This window comes from Schistocerca americana, chromosome 3 (assembly GCF_021461395.2).
Source record: "Schistocerca americana isolate TAMUIC-IGC-003095 chromosome 3, iqSchAmer2.1, whole genome shotgun sequence".
In the NCBI taxonomy this organism is placed as follows: Eukaryota; Metazoa; Arthropoda; class Insecta; order Orthoptera; family Acrididae; genus Schistocerca; species Schistocerca americana.
In genome coordinates, this window is record NC_060121.1 from 706,275,621 (window position 1) to 706,287,168 (window position 11,548).

The 11,548-nt window shown below is 42.8% G+C and overlaps 1 pseudogene; it reads left to right on the plus strand.

Moving 5' to 3' along the window:
• The first annotated feature begins 6,345 nt into the window (after positions 1-6,345).
• LOC124606328 lies at positions 6,346-10,862 on the plus strand (annotated as a pseudogene).
• The last annotated feature ends 686 nt before the right edge of the window (positions 10,863-11,548 follow it).

Sequence of the window (11,548 nt, forward strand, 5' to 3'; positions counted from 1 at the left end):
TAACATCTTAAGTACGGACCGCGAAGACAAGAGAAATTAGTTCCATATTGCAGCGCTTATGTTGTTCAGAAGTACTGCAAAGTTCTTTAGGACATGCATTCATTGGCAGTTGCGAATATAGACAACCATCAGCTGTACAATGGAATGATGACAGTGAAAATTTATGCCAGACCGGGACTCGAGCCCGGATTGCCGGCTTATTGCGAGCGGTCTTCTTGCCATTAGGCTATGCGAACACTACTTACAGCGAGACCCACACTTCAATACGTCGTGTACCATGTGTCTACAACCTACACTCGTACGTTCATTATGTGCAGGGTGTATCAAAAAGAATCAATCGATTTGAAAAAAATCGTAACTATTCTGTTAGCTGAGATATGTGCATGAACTATACTGTTGGAAAGAACAAACCGTCAAATTTTACATGGTTCCCGCTAGGTAGCAGCAGTGTGCGCCCACTTCTGCTCTAGTAAAAATGGTGTCGGGACAATAGAAAGCGTTTTGTGTTCTATGTTTTGTGCAGTGCGGGTCAGTAATAACTGTTCAGCGTGACTTTCGTACTAGGTAAGGTGTGAATCCTCCTACAGCACAGAGCATTAGAAGATGGCGTGAACAATTCCAGCACAAATTTTCACTGTCGTCATTCCTTTAACAGCTCATGGTTATTCATATCCGTAAATTCGAATACGCATCATGTAGGAGAAATCAGGGCTCGTACAGAAGCATACAAAATAGATGGTTGTTTTTCCCTCGTTCCGTTTGAAAGTGGAACAGCAAAGGAAATGAGAAGCCGTGGTACAAAATACCCTCACCGTACACCGTATGGTTGATCAGGAGTATGTATGTATCTAGATGTAGATGACGGAGGAAGATTGTGGTGTAATGTCTCGTCAACGATTCGAGCATTAGAGACGGAACACAAGGTCGGATTGGAGGAGGTTCAGGAAGGAATTCGACACGTCCTTTCAAAGGATCCATCCCGGCATTTGCCTTAACCGATTTAAAGAAATCACGATAAACCTAAAGCTGAAATGTCGTGCAGGAATTTGAATCGCCGTTCTCCCTGATATGACCCCAATGTGATGACCACAGCGCCACTTCTATCGGTCCAGTATTAGCAGCGTTTCATATCTACCGACTCTTACACTCTGTAAACGACGCAGGTTAGCGCTAAGGTTGGCCTTTTTCGGCCAAGCGAGAAAAACAGATGCAGTCCACTGTGTCGGGACGCGTGAATGTCAGCTGCTAGAATAGAGCTCGCATCAGAGTAGCGGCATACTGGGCGTCGCTAACAGCACGCGGTTGTTTTGGCCTCGATTTTAGCTGCTCAACTGACTCCGTAGAGACACGGCGCCACAGTGAGTGCAGCGGAACGCACTGCAGCCGGCGACGGCGCGGCCGCGTGAGTTGCAGGCGGACCTCGTTCGCCCCGTTGCTGACTCCTGACGTGCCGTACTGCAACGCCCAACGAAACTTGACCCAGTTCGGAGAGGTTAGCCGGAGTAAATAAATACCAGCGCAGCCGCTACTGACAGCTGGCGCCCGGAGTGGGGGCACGCTCTCCTTTCTTCCTCCGGCTGGCACGGCTGCAAGCTAGCTGGCTGGACCTCACCTCCGACCCTATTCTGACACGTATTCCCGGGAACTGTCCTGACGCACTCTAATCCCTCTATAGAGGGCCGGTCCCGGTACCTGCCGTGTACCACTTCTGGGTCCGCATCTCACTTAAAAGGTCGCCACAGTGAAACGCTTGCTCTCTAGCACGAAAGAGGATTGTCAGGTTTATTGTCGGTTACATTCTGTAATAAAGTTTCATAATCTGACAAAGTAGTCTGAGCACAAAAGAACTAACTATTCTTAAATACATTCATCACTTTTCAATCCATCCTTCTTCAGCCCTATTTCACTATTCTCCAGAATCATATACCAATCCCCTTCCCTTCCTACCGCCCCCCCCCCCCCCTCTCTCTCTGTCGCTCTCTCTCTCTCTTGCTCCCTTAACTTTTACTAATCTAACTGACGTTGCTCTTTTCCTTGAATGCTCCTCTAATTAATTTCTTCTGCGTAACTCATAAACTCATAAACGCTCCCATCTTTCTCACAACGAACTATTTTTTTTTTTCATTTGTGTGAGCCGTATTTGCTTTACAGTCATTAAAGATATTTGAAATCCTTCTTTTGTAATTACTAACTAGTTAGAACTTAGTAGTTTCAAAGACTGTCTTCCAGTACGTTTAATAATGTAAAGAAAGCTTCTGATATGAAGTTTTTTATTGCCTTGATCGCGTGTATGTACAATGTATTACTAAGTCGCCATCTTCAAAACCAAGTACTACAGGTAGATATAAAGATGGCAGCTTAGTCCTGTCGAAACCAGTAGTCCAGGCAATAAAAAACTTCATATCAGAAGCTTCCTTTACATTGAATTAATTAACTGGTCGCTCTCCAACCGACAACGTCACGTATATATAACCATCAATAATGATAAGAGACTGACACTTCCTGACGGATTAAAACTGTTAGCCAGAGCAGTCATGGACTGTGCGGCTGGTCCCGGCGGAGGTTCGAGTCCTCCCTCGGGCATGGGTGTGTGTGTTTGTTCTTAGGATAATTTAGATTAAGTAGTGTGTAAGCTTAGGGACTGATGACCTTCGCATTTAAGTCCCATAAGATTTCACACACATTTTTTTTGTCAGCCAGAGTTGGGGCTCTAACCTGGGCTCTCTGCCTTTTGCGGGAAAGAACTCTATCAAATGAGCTACCCGAGCAGGACTCACGACACGTCTCCCTCCCCCCTCCACCTCCCCACCAAGCCTCCGCCCCCACCCCCACCCACTCAACTTCACTTCCGCCAGTACCTCACCTCGTACTTTGCAAACTTCACAGAAGTAGAATGAGATGTTCACTATGCAGCGGAGTGTGCGCTGATATGAAACTTCCTGGCAGAGTACTCCTACATACCTTGTGGGAGTAGCTCTCCTGGAACGAAGGCTACGGACGAAACTTGCGTTAGCCATAGTCTGGGGAATCGTTCCCGGTTTGACACACTTTTTATCTGCCAGGAATTTTCAAATCAGCGGACACTTCAATGCAGAATAAAATTAATTTTCGAAATGAAGGGGTGAAGATGGTGTTAGAACGCTTTAACAACGATATGGTAGTGCTTCGTGAGATCACACGAAGTCCATAAGTTTCAAGGACACAAAGAACATCGACCTTTTAACAACTGGAAACCATAAGAGACTGTTTTAATATTTTGATATTCTTTGCCGTCGAAATCGCAGGTAAAATTTATTTAAGTTGTAACTGCTTTCGTTAAGTCATCTCCAGGGAACTAGTTGAAGTACATAAGACAACCAGACCAACAATCTGATTCCAGCTGAATAGATACACTCAGCATTTGCCTACCACTGTATAATACTCGGTCACCTGCAAAGAGATATTTGTACCACCCGTTTTTAATTATGTATTTTGCTTGCCGGAAGATGGTGTAACGAAACTGATTATAATATAAAATAACTTTTACGTGCAATTTTGGAATTAACTATGAATACTGAATTACTATACACTGCCACTGACGTAAAACTGAGAATGTTATCCAACATGTACCATTTTAACACCTTTCTGATAATCAGATTCGATGAAAATGTGTGCAAAATTATATCTTATCTAAAAATAAGTCTTTAATTTTAGGCCAGTTCCTAAATCAGATATCTGTGAAGACCACATATCTTGGAAAGCTTTTACTTGTGAATACTTTTGGAGCCTAAATTCAGTTCATGCCCTCAAAATACGGAGAAACATCAATACGGAAATGAAAACGAAGGTTTAAATAATTTAGATTATATTTATTACAATAAATGTGCATGTACGTTTCAGTTACATCGGGAGCACTAGTACTATTACTGCCGCAAAAAAATAAGTTAGCTAATTCTTCCGAGTTATGTATAACTTCCAGCTATATTCAAAGGTGCGTTTTTGCATGAGAGTACGTTTTGCAACGATTTGAGTTGACCTGATAGCTTATATCTTGAGGCTGATCTCATGAATCTGGGGCTAGCAAAACATAAAAGTTATTTTTTTCAATTGAATGCTTTCTATGCGTGTAAAACAAGGGTGGAAAAGAATAAGTGACGGGCACAAAACGCAGAATTTATTTAATTTCAATTTTGTGTTAAACATTTTCGAGTTTTTCAACACTCAAAGTTGAATTTCGTTGGGTACTTTCATAGATGTATTCTTAAAATATTCAGGCTGTATCTATCGAATTACGTGCGCGTCTTCAAGCTATCGAACTAGTGATAAAACATACGGGTGCCAAATAATACGTCTCATTTAAGAACAGAAAATTGAAGTAGTTGTTGACATTTCCACTGACTTCCTGACCCGTTCTGAGAATGTCATTCTCTATATCTGTATTACTATTACAGTCCTTTTAGACACGGTAAACAGTAGGAAGGGCGTATTGGAGAGGTTTAAAATAGTGTAGAAAGCAAGGTAACAACCTGTTATTACTCAAATAGCCAACTTGAGTAACATCGATAGGAAGTTCTTCAGCTTGAACAGTGACCCATAAATACTTCAAGCATACCGTACAAAGAACTGTTTCTCAGGTCGCACCTTTCTATTTTAGATGGCCCTGGATGTAGTTTGTATGAGTCATAATAGGTGTCGTCGTGTGGGTCCTATGTCGCAGGCGGGTGGTTCTGGATGTGGGCGGCAACGAGGCGGCTGCGCAACATTTATCGCGGCATTACGCATAACGTGGAACATGGTACCAGGAGTAGTGCGCAATGGCGGTGCTCTGCTGTTTTCTGTGCTTTGTTGTGCAGCGATGATCGCTGACGAAACATAGTACTACGACAGAATACAAGTTTAGCTTTATCGTTATAGAAAATGTATTAAATGGCTGTGTAGCAGATTCTTTGTAAGCATCAACTTCTACACTGCATATCACGACAAGACTGCAACAATACTGCTGGCTCCACAATCATCTCTTTCACGAGGTCCTATTAGAAACTATTATGACAGCTGACGGGTGCCAAAAAACCTGCAAAAACGGAACCGCTCCAGGATCACCTTTTTGTCCGTCTTTCTTTGTGTCCGACTGTTAAAAACCCGGATAAACGTATCAGGTTGAAATTTACGTCACATAATAACGTCTATGTCCCTTATCGATGTAGTAAATAAAACCTTCTAAGTCAATGCAATCTAAAGATACAGCCATTTATGTCACATACTTTGATACTACAAAACGACTCATTAAAGCTTATAAGGTACTTGCTGTTTACGTATAATCATGAAATTTGGCCAGAAGCAAGGCTTCACAGTACAAGTAAGTGAAAAAATTCGAAAATCGTTCATTTGTAACTATATCACAAAAGTTATTCTTTTGTTATAAAGTTATCCGACTCCAAACTTGAAATTAAAACATTCTCGAAACTCTTGAAATTCCTGGGGCTGATATCTTGCCAGTATCACTGTCAATACTTTTTTTTTTTTTTTTTTTTTTTTTTTTAGAGCTAACATCAGGCGGCATTAGATTACAATCTACATCGGCAAGACTGTATAGAGTTTCAGAGGCATAAAAGTAATGCAACACAATAAAAATGTTTCTTTGCTCCTGAACTACTAAGATATTCTTCATCACAAATTTTAACACTGGATGCACACATATATTAATGTTTCTGAGCAGAAGGGTTGTCAGTCGTTAAAAATAAAAAGAACCACACACACACATTTGAGATCGGTCCCTCTCCATCAGCTGTGTCTGTTACGAGGTCGCGGTATATGCTGCGACTGACAAGTACAAAAGTATGTGATTTTAACGCGAGACGAAGACCCATTGTCGAATGTGTCGTTATTTTATGAACCACGCATATTTACTGATTTAACCATACAGGTAGAGTGGTGGCAGCCTGATGACGAGGATAGCATTGCCTCTCGAAAGGTGTTGTCGAATTGCGTGAAGCGCGAATAAAGTGACTGAATGCTACCGACCAGTCGCATCGATAAAATAAAATGATTGTAAGACTGATCGAAAGCTTTGACAGGTGAACCGATTCAATGTACGGCTCTCTCGAGCTTTTTCTCTCTTTCTACTTTTCTAAGAGCACTGCTGTAATCCACTGATCGCACTTTTGAATGATATCGTAGCATAGTACGTTGGCTGTCGTAGCTGCAAGGGATTTAAAAGGTGACGCTGAATTTTGTACAGTTGCGACGTTATTGAAAGCGCTAGGAAATTGTCGAAATGTTATGGTGTTATTATATAGTTTATCTCGTTTAGAAATATGAGACATTATTATTCAAAAAGCAGAATAGCCTCCACCTCACGTACACAATATGGTAGCATTGGATCAAAGCAAGTGTCCGTTGGCTGAGGAGGACAGGTGCGTCGACGGCATACTGCGTGGTACTGACATGCGAGTGCGAGGACTACGCACGGCGTCTACACGGGCGCACCTCTCGCCAGTCGCACTCCGTGGAGGGGAGGGGGTAGCAGAGGTGGTGCGCTCCAACTGGCTCACCTTAGCGGGTGCTGGCCGAGTTTCTTCCTTGTCATGTCGGCTGCGTCCCAGGCGGGGCTGGCCCCGGGCCGGGGGCGGGGGTGGCGGAGGCGGCGGGGGCGGCGGCCTCGGTGTCGAGGTCAAGCGAGCGATGCGGGGGCGGCGAGCGGTGTCGCGCGAGTCGACGCACCACGCGGCCAGGATCACTGCGCACCTCACTGCACCGGCACGGCGCGGCACCAGCGGCTGTGCTGTTCGCGCAGAGTCGCGCGGACGACTGAAGGCCGCCGCGAGCCGGAACATCGCCGCCCCGCGCCGCCCACAGTGAAAGTTGCGCCGGCCGCAGCGGAAAGCGCCCCTCCCCGCCCCCCCCCCCCCCCCATCGGAGAAGCTACTCTCTTCCTCCCTCCCCACGCTCTCGGAAGCAGACGCAACGACACTGCCATTCGACCTCGTAACCGTGTTACATGGGACGGTCAGTACCCAATGGCGTCAGCCAAAGATCCAACTGGAGGGTCATGACACCCCTCCCAAAAAACATTTTAGTAAAATAGTTTATATTTCTGCCAATAACAATTCCTAGATTTTTCTGGCAACATTCGAAGGATAAAGTAGTCTCGAAAATGGCAATGGGTTGTAGAAAACGAAAAATATATATATTATTTCTTGACGTCTTCCCTAAGAGACAGTCACCATTCCTCACATACTATTTTGTAGGCGTCCACCAAATGTGCAACATATTCAAAGAATTAAATTAGCGCACCGCCTGTATTTTACAGTGTCTGTATAGTTAGATCGAATGTTCCTTTACACATGTATGTATGTTCGAAGAAACAGACACTGCTGACGATCGATAACCATACTAAATCACCAATTTTTTCGCAAATTGCTAATATAGTACTACAACACCTATACAGGTTATAAAATCCTATACAGGTTATAAAATCCTATACAGAATATAAAATTTGTGCTGTAAGACTCGCTGGATTTCACGCTTGTCGCAAGCACTCGTTTTAACCACTGGGGTTATCTAAGCATGCTCCCAGGACCGTTCCAAATCTCCATAAATCCCAGCGATTGCTTCTCACAATGCTCGCACAATTATGTGACTCCCACATAGCGTCAGATGTTTAATTTTTCTCGTCAGTTGACTTGGCTTTGGCATGCAATACGTAAGTTCAGTGTTTGTACTTTATAGTCCTGCAAAATAGAACGTATTTAATGTCAGAGCCATGGCAATCTGACGAGAAAAATAAAATAAATCTCTCCCTAAATGGGAACCACAAAATTGTGCGAGCGCTGTGAGAAGCAGACATAGGGAGAAATCGGGTTTGGGGTTCGTGCTGGAACCATTCTCAGGAAATCGAAGTGGTTAGGGTGGCCACTTGTGAAAAGCGGTAATCCAGCATCGAATCCTGGCCCGGCACAAATTTTCATGTGTTTCCAGTAAATTGTATAGCTGTTGTAGTACCATATTTGCAATTTTAAATTACATTTCATGATTTAATACAGCTATCGATCATCAGCAGCATCTGTTCCTTCAGACATGTATGCATTTCCGAAGGAACACTGCACCAGACACTGCCAAATATGGACACTGCGCTAATGTTTTTCATGCCAAAGCCAAGGCAACCTAACTAGAAAAATAGAATAAGAGTCTCCATAAGGGTGAATCACATACCTGTCGGAAGCAGACTCCGGGACATATAGATTTGGGTAAGTCCTGGGAGCATGCTCAGGTAGCCGAAGTGGATACAGCGACTGCTCACGACAGTTGGAAAATTCAGGCTCGAGTCCCGAGCCAGCACAAATTTTTATAAGTCTCCGGTAAATTGCATAGGTGTTGTGGTACAGTATTCGCACTTTGCGATTACATTTCGTGCTCAAAGGATTAGTTTCGACAGTAATTAAAGTTTCATAATAAGTAAATTAAAGAGTCGGAAAAGATTCCCCGTGGTCAGGACACCTTGGGAGCAACGAAAAAAGCATCCCACCTTTCAAAGAACGCAAAAGCTCGAGATACTTTCAACAGTTCCCATAACGAGACTCAGTCTCGAAATCGGGCAGAAAGTCCAAAGACATTCTGAACAGACGAGTGGCAAGGCACAAAAATACCTTGATAATTTCGTTTGTGCACTGTCCCACAGCCTCGACACATTTTTCAAAATAAAACATTGTCTGTCTTCGGATGTAACATTTTACTGTTTTTTTGCCATTGGCCAATTTCGACTGTATAGCCTACTTGCTTGATATTGACAATATGTCGAAACTGACTAGCAGTAAACAAATGAAAATAATTTACAGCTAATAACTCAGCGTGTTTTCTTTGGAAAAACAATGAATGCAGTCTCTGCATGATAGCGATGGTAATGTTAACAATGACAACACCACTAAAGCTAAGTTACTAAGCATTGTTTTCCGAAATCCTTTATGCAAAGAAGATGCAGTTAATATTCCTGAATACGAAACATTCACAACTGCGGACATGAGTAGTTTGGATGAAGATAAGGCTCGGTGTAGTGAAGCAACTTAAATCAGTTAAGGAAAGTAATCCAGTCAAGATAGTGCACCATTTAGGTTCATTTCAGGGTATACTGATGACGTAGTTCCGTTTTCCGCAGTCGAATACAACCACTCGCTTGATCAAAGATCACACCTAAAGACCGGAAAGTTACACAGATCACACCAAACCAGAAGAAGGAAAATAAAATTAATCTACTGATTACGGACTTATATAATTACATTCACTTGTAGCAAAATTTTGGAAACTATACTGTGTTCTATCATTAAGAAATTCCTCCAAATATACGATCTACTGGCACCAGCACAAATACAAAAAACAATGTTCCTCTAAAACAAAACTGGCTCATTGTTCACACAGGATGTCAAGTCGATTCCATATTTCTAGATTTCCAGAAGGCTTCTCACATCGTTCTTCATAAGCGGCTTCTAATCAAATTGCATTCCTGTCGAGTATCGTCTCAGTTCTGCGACTGGATTCTTTATTTCCTGTCGAAAAGATCACAGTTCATAGTAATTTATGGGAAGCTGTTTAACGAAACTAAAGTTATATCTGCGGTTCCCCAAGGTGCATTAGAGGCGCTCTGCTGTTCTTAATATATTTAAACGATTTAGGAGACGACGTGAGTTGCTTGCTGTAAGGGTACAGATATCAGTTCAGTTCCTACATATTCCATATTGACCTCACTCGTATCTGTCGGACCGAAGCCCATAGGCGGTGCGAACTATAGGTACGAAGATTTGGTCGCCCGCTCTGAACGATGAATTTAATGTTTCACAAGAGAACCTGAATTTCCTTTATACTGAATAATAACTGTGTTTGATCTGGAGGACTTTCAATTACAAGCAAGGTGGATCAATACTTATGAATTGTTATGTAGCACTACGGCTACCACCTTGAAGATGAAGTTATGGAATGAGTGAAATTCTTAGTTTATGAAAATTACTGATTCTAATTCTCAAATGAAATCACTTACCAGGAAAGCAGCAATGCGACCATCACATGCAAATCAAACACGTTAGTTCTGAAGGAGTAACTGCTTTATGAAAAAACTGAGTTTAAGACAAATAAGCATAGTCGTAACGATTTCAACTGAAAAAAAAAATTGATTCGCAGGTTCCTAGCAAGGAGATCCAGTTTTCCAGCTGGAACTAGGTGATATTTACTACCGCCTCGCATCTGGTGTGAAATAATCCCTCGCTTGGTTTTGGCAAACTTGGGGCCAGGAAAACTGGATTCACTACATTCAGAGACCTTTGGCCTGCTTTTCCGGTAAGACAGTTTGGATTTCGAACAAAATGAAGGTGGAAATAATTGGGCGAAAGACCATTTGCGGAGGGCGCTGAACTTGTAGATACTGTAATCGACATACTACGGAAAGAGGTCGAAAACTGAAACAGCCCACAAGGTTTTCAGCTTACACATTCATTGGCTGGTGGCACCGGTTCAGGCATAGCCACAGTGCTCATTTCAAAAATCCGTGAAGAACACATAGATAGAATTGTGAATACCTATTCAGTTCAGCCTTCGACCAACGTTTCCGCCACAGCTGAGTAACCATACAGCGCCACAGTGTCATTGCGTCATTGAGTGGAAAATACTGATGAAATACACTGTATTAACAAACTATGCTCTGTATGGTGTCTGCTTTCGAAAATACGATGCCCGGTGTAACAACTTGTCGAAGGTTACCAGAACAGCTGAATGCTGATTTACCCATATTAGTAGCGAACCTTGATCCTTTTCTATGTCTGCATTTTTCCATAGCTGAGTTTGGCTCATTGGCGGGTCGTGGCAGCCAACAATATAGAGTCCTCAATGTTCCAGAGTAGTGGATGAACAGATGCTCTTCATCCCAAAATAAGAACAGCAGTTACTTTTTGAGTAGATACCACGTAATGTTAAAACTGCAATGTGTGACTTTCCAACCCGCCAATTCATAATGTCTGCTGGCTCACTGGAAATTCTATTGCTCCTGAGGAGTTCTTCTAGCACATATCTCAGCAGTCTACAGCTGTGTTCCGTCGCGTGCCAGTTGGACACTGACATGAGGCCGTTCACCCACGAGATATTTAGTCATTTTGTGATTTGCTTTGATCCTCTGACGGCTTTACTAGGCAGCTATCGACAGCATCATCTGCAAACTATACAAGCGATGTAAAGCCCCACGATGGTTTTAGATTAATGTTGGTTCTTCAATACGGGCTTCTTTAGTTTAGTGTAGCATTGGTTTGGCATGGGACTCTCGATCCTGACAGCACTGGGAGGTAGCTTTACTCCCAAGGTACAGGTATCAGGGCACTAAAGTACTGTGACATATGACCCATCAAACTCTTACTCTCACTAATGCACATAACTAACAAGGAGATCGCACAACATCCGGATTTTTGTAATTTTATATATTTATGCTATGTGAAGTTCAGAACTCAAATATCCACTGCCAAAAGCAGTTCGACACTAGTCTTAAAAATTCTCTAAAAAATCGACTTTGAAGTATCCTGACCATGTTTAGTAGGCT